Source organism: Tamandua tetradactyla, chromosome 6 (assembly GCF_023851605.1).
Source record: "Tamandua tetradactyla isolate mTamTet1 chromosome 6, mTamTet1.pri, whole genome shotgun sequence".
Lineage (NCBI taxonomy): Eukaryota > Metazoa > Chordata > Mammalia > Pilosa > Myrmecophagidae > Tamandua > Tamandua tetradactyla.
In genome coordinates, this window is record NC_135332.1 from 11,857,972 (window position 1) to 11,871,869 (window position 13,898).

The window sequence follows — 13,898 nt, forward strand, 5'->3', positions numbered from 1 at the left end:
TGGGCTTGGTCCCACCACCAGAATGCAACCACTATGAGAACGAAACTTTTTTGTCACTGCTGTATTCCCCATGCCTTGATCCATTTGTTATGCATAGTAGGTGATAAATAAATATTTGTTCAATAAATGAATGAATTAATGAATCTGTATACTATGATCTGGCTGACCTCTTAAAAAATGTTGTATGAATTTCATACACCTTCAAAAATGTGTTCACAATTTCCCCCATTAAATATGGGATATATTTCAGACACTACATTAGGAAATTCAAGGGTCTTGACATGTGACCCAAACAACCTCTCTACCTTTTTCTTCCATTTCTCCCCAAAGTAAGTCCTCCATTTTAACCTGCACATTATCTCCAGCATGCTCACTGTGCTTTGGTCGGATCACCCTGGTTTGCTTTGGATTGAAGGAATTTTCAGGACATATACTTTCAGGGCTGAAAGTGGGAAATTTCCAGATAAACTGGGATGAACTGACCATCATCTGAGTTCACAGGTACCTTAGTCTGTCCCTTTCTTGGAAAACCCTCTATTCTTTTTTACTTACCAGGCTCCCCTTTCTAATAAGATCCAACTCAGCAAAACCTGTCTCCTTTACAATCTGTGATTTCTTCTTTATTATATGCAGGACCAATTCTTGATTATTATATTAGCATGAATCATTTTATTTAAAAATGTACCTGGTACATACATCTCAGCTCTCCAATAGAATTTTTCCCAAAGCAAGAACTGTGCTTTATTGTTAATTTTTTTTTTAATATGCCTAACCATTTAGCACAATGCTTGGTATATAGTAAAAATTCAACAAATGTTTATTGCTAATGACTTATTCTGTCTTTTAGAAGAAGATGGTCTTAAATAGATAAATAATTATCTGGTAGACTACTTAGGGTAAGCAAAGTGAGAGAGTTTTAAAACCCAGGATAAATGATGTTGGGAGATTTAAATCAGAAGCTTATTTTAGATTTAGGAAAAAAGAAACAGAAAAGTACAGATTGGGATTAAGGTGTCTCCTTTGAAAAGATGTATGTTCTTCCTTTTGTTTCATCCTGTATATTATGGATCCATGAAATTTCCTCACCGGCGAAGTTTAAATTGGCATCACAAAATACCAAAATATGTGTCAAGAAAGGGAGATGATGCAATGAAACATCTCAATGTCTTATTAACGTAATACATCATGTTCAAATATCTGGCCGCATCCTAATGAGCAACTGAAGTTTTCCCATTTCATCTAAGTATTTTGGTGCTGCGTAGACACAGTCCATGGACTGGAACAGTAGGAGAATTGCCATAGTAATGCTGAATTTTACTGGCTAAGCAATGAAGGGAAACTCGCATATTGCTTGCCAGAAAAATAACTGGCTCTAGTTGGTGCTATTAGTCTCACGCTTTTTAGGAGCACTTAATTTAAAACAAAATCGTGGGCTTAATTCCCACCCCTAATGTTTTAAGGCTGCTGTAACAAGCAAAGGTTGAAAGTGTTCTTTCTCCAACCAACTAGGTAAGTTCCTTGTTCAACCTCCACCTATAACAAAAAGATTGTGGTGAGTTGTGATCCTTGATTGAACACACAGGCAAACACATCCAGGTGCGTTCATGCTTACAGCACAAGAAATCTCTGAGCAGTAAGGTTTAACGTGACAACATAATCACGATGGAAAAGCAACTTACAAATCACACTAGCCACCAAAATCGAAGCCTGGTTTCCTAACTGTCTTGTAATCTGAGCTGGGAAACAAAATGAGGGATTGTTAGTAGAGGTTTAGAGTTGCTATCTGACGCCTGCACTTTCAACATTGCTTCTGGTCCCTTGTATGGAGCATGGGCCATATCAACATTCAAAGGACGTTGGGATTAATTCTTTCCTTACTCAGAGTACCTTAAGGACTCTATTATATTTCATTAAATACAAACCTTTGACCCTTTAGCAATAATGTTCTGTCTATAGGCTTTGATCTATATTTCGGCTCCATCAGAAATGGTTTAATTGGATGAGACTACATTGGGGAAACAGAGAAGAAAAACTGCCTCCTAAAAGGAGAAGCAGTGCAATAATGCTCACACGTTTGTTTTCACGAACTGTACCATGGTTTCCCCCATATGAAACTTGATCTTTTCAGAGGAAGGATCCCAGATAATGTATAAATATTCTGACCTCTCTTGTTACTGATTTTCTTACCAGTGATGACACTTGCGATACTAAAACACTATATATCTAGTCTTCTCTTCAATGACACCCGGTGCCTCCTGAGGTACCACTGTATTCTCATTTCCAAAGGGTTAATAAAGAAAATAACTCACATAAATAATACCCTTTACCATTTGCCCCAGGCCCACTATTTTCCAAACACTCTATTACGTGCTCTGCAAATAGTATTTCTGACCCTTATGAAAATCTTGCAATGTAGGTATCATGTGATCCATTTTTACAAAAGAGGGAACTGAACTTTTGCATAGAAATTCTACACTCTGATCCTCAAGCCACGAGTAAGAGGTAAAGCCAGGATAAAGCCGGTGTGTCCTCTGCCTAAGCCCTCATTTCTCTCCTCTGTGCCGGGTGCAGGGTCTGTGGGCTGGAATGTGTATTTAGAGAGGCAGTTAATGTGTGCCCTTCAGAGATGGTCCTGTTCTCCTCAGTCTTCTCTGAAGGCGAGTTGACTGCTTGCCTAGTATCTCCCCTAACAAGACCACAGATACCCAGCTCTCCTGAGACCATCCTGTAGTACAGCCCCACTAAACACTAAACAAAAACTACTCTTAAATGCACTCCGTATCAAGGAATCAGAGCCAAAGCCAAGCCAGGTATTAGATTTCCTAATGTCTGTTGTCAATATATGGACCTAAAATGGCATAAAGGGCTCACAGGAGCTTGGTCTAACATTAGATGAAACCAGTGGCTCCTCCATTTTAGCACCCACTGGTAGTTTGGTTCAACAAATGCATAGTCAAGGCTTATATAATTTAAAGAAAGCTACTGGCTGAAGTGATTGAAATGTTACACTGGCCATTAGTAAAATCTTGCTCATTTTCATTGCCCTCTCTCTAGATAGTGCATGATTATAGGCTGGCAATGGGTCAGCTTTCTCTCCTGATGGTACAGCTCCTTCATTTTTACAAGGTCAACCTAATAAATAACATTCCTAAAACTGAAACAAAGTTGCATATAATTAATGGTAGTGATACATGTGATTCTGATAGCTACTGTTATCAGTAGCTGTTAACAGATACTGTTTAGGTAGCTGTTAACAGATACCTAAAACTGTTCGAGAAACTGTTGTCTTAGGGAGAAAAGCAAATAAGGAAACAAAAGTCCTTGTTTGCTCCAGAGAGAGCAGAACACTAGTATCAAATTTTCTTTTCTCTGGGCTACAGCTTTGGGAGGATCTCTCAATCAATGAGCGCTTTCCATCTTAATGAAGCAGTCAAAGAATACTGAATACATATTCAATGTGAAAATACAAATACCATTGATGGAGGAGGTCAGAAAATTGGAGACTCAGAAACAACCTAAGAAACATGATAGTGGAGTGGTTAATCACTCAGGCCTGTAACCGCTTTGCCTGGCTCATTTTTGAGCTCTACCATTTATAAACTGTGTGAACACCATTGGGTAAGTTACTTCACCATTCTGTGCTTTCATTTTCTCAACTGTAAAATGGAGATAACAATACCGCGATCTCATATAGCTGTTGCAAAGACTGCATGAGTTACGTATGAAAATTGCTTAACATAGAACTAGCACGGAGTTAAGTGCGTGCTCTTAAGATTATGATGATATGGACTAGCATACGCTTAGCATTGTATAAAGCAGTCGTTCCTAAATGGAAAGTATCAGTGGAGAATACTGAATATTATGTTTGCTTTTTGAAAACTTCAGCTCTAAGTCCACGAGGTAAATAATATGTATGTCAGGATAAAGGAGTAGTGGAAGGGAAGGAAAAGGTGGAGGAAAGGGAACTTGAGTAGCTTAGAAACATTATATGCCATAACAAATATCCTGAAGCAAGAATAGTGTCTGTGACAAAGAGCATCCCCTGTTTTTCATATTGAATTAAAGCCTGCTGTGTTCAGCCGAGCTGAGCTCTGCCTTACCAAGACCTCTACTTTCTAAGGCTCCGTATCTGTTAAAAAGAAAAGAAAGAAAGAAAATCAACTTCCAGATGTACAGACAATTTCCAAGTCTCAACGCTCATGTCTGTCCTGGGGTCTCCCTGCCTAGATGTTCCTAATGGAGGGCCCCGTTGGTAGAACATCATTAATCAGGCGGGCATGGCCAAGGAGGTGGGTGGCTGCTGATAGTTTTGGCCCATTGGAATTGGCTTTGGATGACTGCCAGGTTGTGTGTAAAATTTTGAAATGTTTCAAACAATACAGTCTTTACAATGTTATAAAATACGACCATGGTTAGAGAAGGCTGCAGACTGGCTCATGGCCAATAAAACCTCCATATCCCAGTCAGCTGTGACCTTGAGTTTAATGTTGTCTGGGGTGTTCAAGGTCACCTCTCCCCAATGCCCTGTGGGTCAACCCAGTCTTCTTAAAGCTGCCTTATGGAGCTGCTGGTTTCCCGTCACCCCTGTTCAAAACTCCTTTAGACAATTTTCTTTCCCCCATCAAATTATCTTGAGAAATAATCTTAAAAGCTTTATGCAGGAGAGCTCATTGTTATTTAATGAAACTTCCTTCGCTCCTCTCAGTATTTAAATCGAACATGGTCATTACTGATATGTTTCTAAAGTTGAAAAATAGAAAAGAAATATTACCCCTAATTCCATCATCCAAAGGTGATCACCTTAAGATTGGCATATTTCACTGTTGCTGTTCCTTCAGTGTGTATTTTACACAGTTTGGGTCATAATGAGTTTATACTTTATGAGCCTTTTCACCCCAAATTTATATTAAAATTATGTTTTATATCAATCAAAATATTTTTGGCAAAATATTAATGGCAGATTAATATTCAAGTGTGTGGCTAAACCTTCTATTTAAACATCCATATATTACTGAATACTTTCATATTTTCTATTTCAGATAGGATGCTATATTAAAGAGCATTAGTAATATTTGATGCATAAAGCTTTTCGATATTTGTATTATTTCCCCCGAGGATCAATTTCCAGGAGAGAAATTAAAGGGCCAAGGGAGATGGGCATTTTTAGAGTCTTGATAAATGTTGCCAAATTATTTTCCAAAAAGGTTTCTTTTCCAATGGACAGCCTGTCAGTAAAGTATGAGGGGGTCTATTTCATTCTCTCATCATCTGCAAAAGGGGAAAGCAAGCTGGCTTCTAAAGAAAGCAACTGCACTAACATAAAATTTAAAAGTCACTGTGTTCCCAAAAAGTACGTATTGGCGGGGCTAGGAAAGTGCTCTGGAAAGAGTCCTAGAGCTACTTCATGGATGATTTGTTTTAAGTTTGCTCCCCAAGCAAGAAGTGATTCCTCCAAACAAATGTAATTCCAGGGTTTCACCATATTAAACCAAACATTGATGACAGAGAAAACAGAAGAGAGAATGAGCCAGTTAGGAAGGCAAGAGCTACAGGTAGTATGCCAGCAGCCATCCAGCATGAAAGCTTTGCTTGGAAAACTGCTGACAGAGAAAACTTAAAAAAGTAGACTTTGGGACTGTGCATTAGCAGAGATTAAGAACGTTTCTGAAATTGTGATAGAGACCTGGAATCAAGAAGAGAATGTTCTAGCAACAATAACAAGAGAGAAGAGGAGGGCAGGTCATAAGGAAACGGGACCTGGAAGAGGAATCCAGACCAGACCTCAGAGGGACTACTTACTCTCTCTCCCATGCAGCTCAAATAGCATCACCACGCAGCATCTCTCATGCAGCTTCAATCCCATCACTACGCACCACCACCAATATAGTTTAAATAGTGTCATGGAGAGAACGGCTGTCAGAATCCAAGGGAGTATTAGTTTATTGTTGATGTTTCCCTAAACAACCATATAGTAAAACCTACAACATTGCTGTTCTAGAATATTTTTTTCATTGAATCCCAAGTTAATTCCATTTCAAGTATTATTAACTAAATCATAATTGAGTGGAAATTCATCTTACTTATACAATGAAGATGTTGCTTACAAACAGTAAAGCCATATACTGCTTGAACGTTGACTCGTTTTTGTCTAGATGTGGTACATATTTCATTTCTACTTCTCTAATCATAGTACTGCATTTTTGCTTTTGTTAGAGACTCTAGTTACTAAGTGGGAATTCCAGAGAATACCATGGGCTAAGCAATTCATAAAAAAGAATCTTTCTTTATTCTCCCTTTTCCTTTTTTTTAAAGGGATATATATAATACAACCTTTAGTAAGAAATTACCATATCAGCTTTTGAGCAGTAGTGCTTTAAGAAATGTTCATGGGGGCTCCCATATGTTTGCATGATTGTATTTAATTTATTTGCCTAAAGCACAGAATTCTCCTGTGACTAGCCATGCATCTTCATCATCTGGCCTCTGGATGGCAAATTAGAATTTTCTCTCTCTCAACCCCCCTCATGCTCCCATCATCCATGAGTTTTGTTTTGTTTTCTCTCTCTCTTGCTGATAAGAATGAGGTTCAACAGCTCCCAGCCACGGTTCCTTCATTTGAGCAGTATACAGTCTACAAGGAAAATCAAGACTGTGTTAGATGTTCTGGTTTCAGCAGAACTAGACATTTACCAGATATTGAGTACTTGAAATCTTCCATCTGTGACATAGCATGACTCAACTGCAGTTCTCATGCCTACTCCTTAGTTGTACTCAACCTTTCTGCTTTTCAGTCAGCTCATCCCTAAAACAAGGGTCAAAGTAATGCTTACCCTAGGATGGTGGAGAAAACCGAGTTACTCTGTGTGCTCAGAACAATGGCTGTACAAGGGAAGGCACAGCAAATGTGAGGTGATATAATAACTGCTAAAACTAACCCCTCAAATCACCCTCTCACAATGTTCACAAGGCTTTTTCTCCCCTCTGAATTGCTTTGAATGCTCTCTATTTTGTGAGAAAACTCATGTTCTAGATTTCCAGAAGGGTTTGTTTAACCCATTTTCCAGCAGCGTTATTTCTCTTCTCCTCCTCCAGTAGATTGCTTCAGTGTGGATTATGTCTACCTTTCTTAGCAAGCATAAATCCAAACTGTGAGACTATATATAATTTCATGAGTTAAAACATCGAGTTGACTTTATTACTTAAATGCACCCATATAAATGAGATGAACTTGGTGTAAAATCAGTAACTATTGAAATCAATACTTTGGTCATTGAGTATTACTTAATGAGTCTTCAAATTCTTGTTATAGCTGGGCTTAAAATTAAAGTACATTTCTACTTATGACATTATCCTAGGTAGTTTAGGTTAGTGGCAATGACTGTTTTCATGTCTTAGATCTTATTTTTTAGTATCCATCTGTATCTTAGATTATATATGTTATAGTTGGAAGAAGTAAAACTGCTTCCTTTAATTAAAATCTATTACCATTCTACCTACTCAACAACTCTGTCCACAGATTAAAACTTTAAAAAATAATGTTACCATATTTAAGCAAACTGGTCTACTGAAATGTGATTACAAAGGAACCATGTTGAAAATAACAGAGCTTCGCTTTCAACAAGCTTTCCTTTCCCAGTACTTGGCTGTGTGCATGCCAACACCCCAAGCTCCAAGGTCCTCTCTGCACTTCACAGACATAAAGTCATTACCAGTTATATGTAGTTTCTATTCACCTTTTGTTTTTCTTCACTAAAGTCATCCATAGAGCTTAAACATCTTCATTGAATCCACAGGCTAAAAGTTTTCTAAGCCTCTAATATCTTGAAGACTTTGAGTTTACAGTAGACTTACATGGTACATTTTGGAAACTCTGGTGAACAGCTCAACCCAGGAGTAAGCTTGATGCCTGGCCAACCGACTCAAACAACAGACATAAAAGCTAAATCTGGGCTTCCACTCAGTTATGACGTTGCCAAGTTAGTTTTCCGGATACTGTACCTACAGTATATCCATCTCACAATGTCTCAGACACACTTCATTAACTCTGTGACATCAGCCTCTGATGTTAGGAGCTCAGTCTTGTTAATATAAATGATACAGGACTATATTGAAATTTAAGAGGTTGTAACATTAGAAGTCTCTTCAATAGTCCCATAACAGTTAAAGAACAAGGAACCAAAATTCCCACAACTGCTCCTTGCTGGGAAATAATTCCTTATATATAATCTTAAAGCTATTTTCCCTACCCCCACCCCGCCCCCAGCTTCTGATTCCCATTTTTGTTGCAAATAGTTTCTAATGGCAGAACAGGGAAATATATTGTGGTTTCACACTTTCAGGGATTTTATGGTCACTGATTCCTAACTAGGAGATAGAGACACACAGCAGAAAAGTTGTGTATTATTATTGTTTTTAATCTAAACCACTTTAGGATACCATGTTCTTTGTTATAAGGATTTATTCAAGAAATAACACTGCTCAAAGATCAGTAGACATTAGTAGAACAATGTTTTCTTAATGATGAGCCTGTATGTCTGTAATGCTCACACTATCATAGATTTATGAGTCCTGTTGCTAAATGCGTCTGACTGTCTAATTTGGCAACTCCAATTTGCCACCTTGAATCTATCTTATATATCATGAAACAAATGAAAAGTGGATGTACTACGGTTCCCACTGAAGTAATGAATATCTGTCCAATGTCACTTATACCTCAGAAAATGTAGTCCATCCCAAAAAGCCAAATTTGTGGAGTTTTTTTTTTAAACACATTTAAATCCCTCCCCCCCCCCCCACTTTTCCCTCTCTCCACAGCTTCTCCTTCTTCTGAGCTTCACAGCCTGTAGAATAGATTCATGTGTTTGCTATTGCATACAAAATAAAGAGAGCTGGTAGAATTGTGCAAAATTTAAGACATCAGAATGCCTTGTTGCAATTCCTGGCTCTGCCATTGTTAGATGAATTACCTTGACAAGTTGCTGAACAGCTCAGGGCTTAATTTCCTCTCTGTAAACTAGGGAAAATAATGCACATAGAATTGTGATGGAGACTAAATGGTCAGTACATGCAAAACAATGGCACCATACGTGGCACCTAGTAAAAAAAATCTACATGCAATGTAAATACATTATATAGGATTATTGTCAAGACTTCCTAATAGTTGAATATTTACTTACTCAAATCAACGAGCAACCAATTACCTTAAACATCTTTAATGTAAGCACTAACTCACATTTCAGTTGACTTCTCCCATACCCCACCATCTAAATCAAAAGCCTAACGACCTTCTGGAATGTGAGTGTGATACCACCTTCATTGCCACTCTAAGAATCAGTATCTGTGAAGAGAAAAGTAGAATAGAGGCCAGCAATCCTCAGTCCCAACCCAGGTCTTCAAATGACCCATGTGATCTTTGAAAAATCATATTTGCTTCATTTTTCATTTGAGTGCTCTTTTTAAGAAATCTGCCTTTGCTCTCTCCCCAGATGTTTTATTTCCAAGTCCCAGCTCAAATGCCCACTCCTCCACGAAGTCAAATTGCTGCACGCTTTCCAGTGTGCCTGGAGTGGAAGCACTTTCACATATCTTCCATCATCCTGCATGGTTTACATATCAACATGGTTTGCAGCTTTTGGAGAGTAACTTAAAGACCATGTCTTTCTTTTTGTCCTCCTCCAGAGACTAACATAGAACCCCTGGGAAAAGTTCTGTATACATGGGTTGAATTGAAGTAAGCAATAAATCAATGGGTGTGAAAGAGAAGTATCCTATAAATACATGGGATAGTGGTGGAGGCTGACATGGTTCGGTTGGCATTTTAACAGAGCAAGAGTTTCTCTGGCAGTAAAGATTCCAAATTCCTACATTTTATACACACTTATGGCTATGATGATTGGTGTATCCCAATTTTATTTTATTTTATCGTTTATTTCATAGTGAGAGTCAAATAGGACAAATGGCAAAACAGTGCTTAATCAAAAGGTGGAGCACAATGGAAATTATAAACTGTCAAAACTAAAATAGTGAAAATAAGATGTGAAATATCATGGAGCTAATCTTGTACATCTCACTATAGCTATAACACTGTAGAAAGATATCTTTCTCTACCATTTCAAATACTTTCGACCCAAAATGTGAAGATAACCATAGACATTAGACTCAAGAGAGCAAAGGTTGCATTATGCAGACTGGGTTTAATCAAGCGACAGTACACTGGTAAAAAGATTAATGGGACAATCCCCCCAAAAATGACCATACCACAATATTTTCCCAGATTTCACTTTGCTCCCCAATCCATGCAGAGTATTTCTTCCTAATGCAGCTAACAGGCAAAATTAAAAGTAGGAAAAAAGTATCGGTGGCAGGTATTCTGCTCCTGGCAGGCCTGTAATTCTATTTCCCGTTCGACATATCATTTTATTTCCATTTTCCCTAAATGTAATATAGGAACTTTCCATAATAAACGATCCTCTAATTTGCCACTTTTTGATTGGCATCTTTGAATTTTTCAAGGAGTCTATCAGTCATTCCTTCACAAGTTGCAAAAATAAACGAAAAAACTGAACTGCATGCCATTGTTGGGCTGGATTTTTCTGAATTTGTCTTGAAGCCAAGAGAATTTATTTGACTGTCTGGGGAGTATGGAGGCAGATCTCTTATTCGCAAACAGATACCAAAGCTGCTGAACAAATGGTTTGTGTTAGCCAGAGAAAGACACTGAATGGAAACCATGTGCTTCTGGACCTTGTGGTTTCAAGTTGAACCACAAGCCGCGAGAAGAGCTGTCAGTCTCTGGTCCTGATTTCAGCCACGGTCGTGGGGAAGAGAAAAGCTGTCACTGCCACCGATCGTGTTGTCTTAATAAGGAGACCTGCAAGCTCCTGCAGCACCGACGAGTTGGATGTCTCGGGAAGAAGAGGAGACAGGATCTAAGGCAGCGTCCAGTGGGAGATAATGTAGCTACAGAATTTCTCTCTACGGGCATCCGCACATGTTAAAAGTTGCAAATTAAAGCCTTTCTGGGGAACAGAAACAACCCAGGGAGGATAAGGAACATAAAAACCTGGCGTCTTCTTATAGCCATCATAAAGCTGAAGGAAAACATCCTAGAAGAATTAGTTTAGAGACCCAAGACCGTTAAGGTTACCAGACCAGAAAAACAAAAAACACAAATTTCCAAGTGGTACCATTTATCAAATTCCAAGAGCAAGCAGTCAGTGTTACAAAGGAATATTAAGAACTATTTTATATCACAAAGGCAAGAGAACTGTTTAACCTCATGTAAGGATGACTTCCTCAGTGAGTACAGGGATGACTTAATCCAGTCATTTAGATTATGGGATGAGACTTGGAAGAATGGAATAAGGTCTGATTTTGAGTTATCTAGAGACTGGAAGGGGTAATACAAACATTGTCTGCCTCCTCTTCTTTGCCCTCTGTTAAGCATCCAGGACTTCCACCAGTTTTGGTGAAAGCACAAAGGGTAAAAAAGAAATAGTAAATTTTCATCAGCATCAACATCAAATTTTCAAGTATTTACTATGATTGATGTTGAAAATTAAATCGCAGGCTCTGATATCTCCATAAAAGAGACAAAGAAAAATCAAATGGTACCATAAAATGTTTCATTAACATTAGTATAAACAGTTTTAAGTCTCAAATTAAAGGCACTGCATTTATTATGCTGACATGCAGGGAAAGAAAATCAAATACAACTTGAATGGTGGAATAAGTAAATTAGGTAAAAAAAAAAGGAACTATGGCAATAGAGAAAATGATATATACACGTGTAATGTGTGTATACATATGTGAGTATATATGCATATTTATATATATTTTTTCACAAATTATTTATGTATATGAGTATGTTTCATTCCCAGAATCAATAATTTTCTTGGAAATCAGAGGTTTTCAAGGACAGAAGGACAAAATTAAAATAACTGTGAACCCTAAATAACCCCAGCCCTCCAATTTGCAGATCAACTTTGACACCTGCCTTAGTCATCTGTTGGACTGTCATGCCATAATCATGCTCGGATTAATAAGATGATCTACAAAAGGTTGATTATCTTTCATTTTGTGCAGTATGAGGATTAAAATAATTTCTGATAAGTTCAGTTATCTGAAGAGCATAGCCAGAACAATCATCATTCCAAAATACAACAAAGGAAGCATATAAAACAAATGAACTAAGCAACCACATGTAAAGGAACTCCCAAAGAGGAAACTGTAACACATACAGAACCATAATCTCAAAACCAAATTTGGACCCATGTGCAGTCAGTATTTATTAACCACCTACTTGGTGTTGTATGCTTATGGAATTTGTCAGACTTGATGCTATAGAATTTTCCTGGAAAGGCAAGCCCTAAACCAAGTCCTATGTTAGCTATAATATCAGATCATGTTCAAATTCTACAAGTATCTATGATACAAGTCAAGCACTATATAAAGCAAAATCTTCTCAAATACCATCATATGTTATTCCTATTTAATTGATCAAATTATAAACATTCTCTTGATCAATGGCAGTTCTAGAAATGTCAATTCTGTTGATAATGATTTAAATTAAAGGCTACTATCACAATATCTAATTTCTTCAAATGCTTGCATGCAATTTTTCTTATAACATTTCTGAAATTAAGATGTGTTATAATCAAATATGCATTGCTTTGAGCTTTACACACACATACACACACAGAGACACACACTCCCCCCATCAGACTCCCCATCCTGGAAATTTTGTTACCATAAGTCAAAAATACATTTTGGTTATCACAGACAACCATCCTCCCCAGCTCCAACCCCAAACCCCAAACACACACCCAGAGCCCTTGAACTAAGCTGTAAACTGGCAAAAGAGTTGGTATACAAAGCCTTATAATAAACCTGCTTCCCTTCTTGTCATTAAAAATATAAATAAATCTTACACTGGAAAGTTAACAGAGAACAGAAAGCTACACGATTGTCCTTGACTAGTTCTTTAATCCCCTGCATACATCATCCTTGTGACGTGGGAAAAGTAGAAGAGAAGCACAAAAACATTGATTATATTGTTCTGCTGGTAGACACAGTATTATTTTAGAATATTGTAGTCCATATTATCAGTTTCCAGCAGATGGCACCTCACACTTTTAAGTTAGTCATGGAAGAGTCAGTGGGAAAGAGGTGTCCTCTGCTACGATAACACATGGAAATCAAATCTACACTTGTATGTGATGAGAGCATATTTGCCAGCACAGTCAACTGGAATGGGAATTTCTGCAACTGGCCTCAGCATGTGGTCACTAAGATTGCCCACAAGCCTTTGGTATTTTCAACAGGAACAAAGCAGAGTCCACATTAACATGTTAATGATAGGGCTGCCTGTTTTAGAATAGTCTGCACAACATAATTGTAGAGTAAGGTGGGAATTATGAGTCTCCAACAAGTGCCGTAGGTAAGGATAGCATGTGAATTAAATAATCAAGCCCATTGGCTCTGTTTTTCTATAGATGAGCCTCACTACAAGCTAGGAGTCACAGCATTGCAGAGCTGTATCATTCTGGAGAAAAGCTATCAGTGCTTACATGTGCCTTCTACTGGGCTATTCATTCCATCCACCTTTGTTAGAAAGGCTATTAAAAAATATTTGCAATATTTGCAATAACATTTTAAAAATATTTTGTTTGCATGAGTGAATAAAAGCCACTCATAAAGGCATGCTCTTTGTGTACCAGATATCTCCTCTTGTCCCTCAATCATTTGAGGAAGAAAGAGAACCTTCATGTGCAATCGCTAAGTATGGCTTTTTACTGTATTTTATTAGACTTTGTGAATCTCCCTTTCTCTCATTTAACTTCTCCAAGTTGACTTTCTCTCCTTTGCTCTTAACTTTCCATTAAGGGAGGTAACGAGCA

The 13,898-nt window shown here is 37.8% G+C and overlaps 1 long non-coding RNA gene across 2 annotated transcripts in view; it reads left to right on the top strand.

The window, feature by feature from the left end:
* The first annotated feature begins 3,296 nt into the window (after positions 1-3,296).
* Positions 3,297-13,898, top strand: part of LOC143685802 (uncharacterized) — an 84,767-nt gene continuing 74,165 nt past the window's right edge. For both annotated transcript variants that reach the window (XR_013176742.1, XR_013176744.1), the window contains exon 1: positions 3,297-3,618. This is a non-coding gene — a long non-coding RNA (uncharacterized LOC143685802). The remainder of the gene's footprint in view (positions 3,619-13,898) is intronic.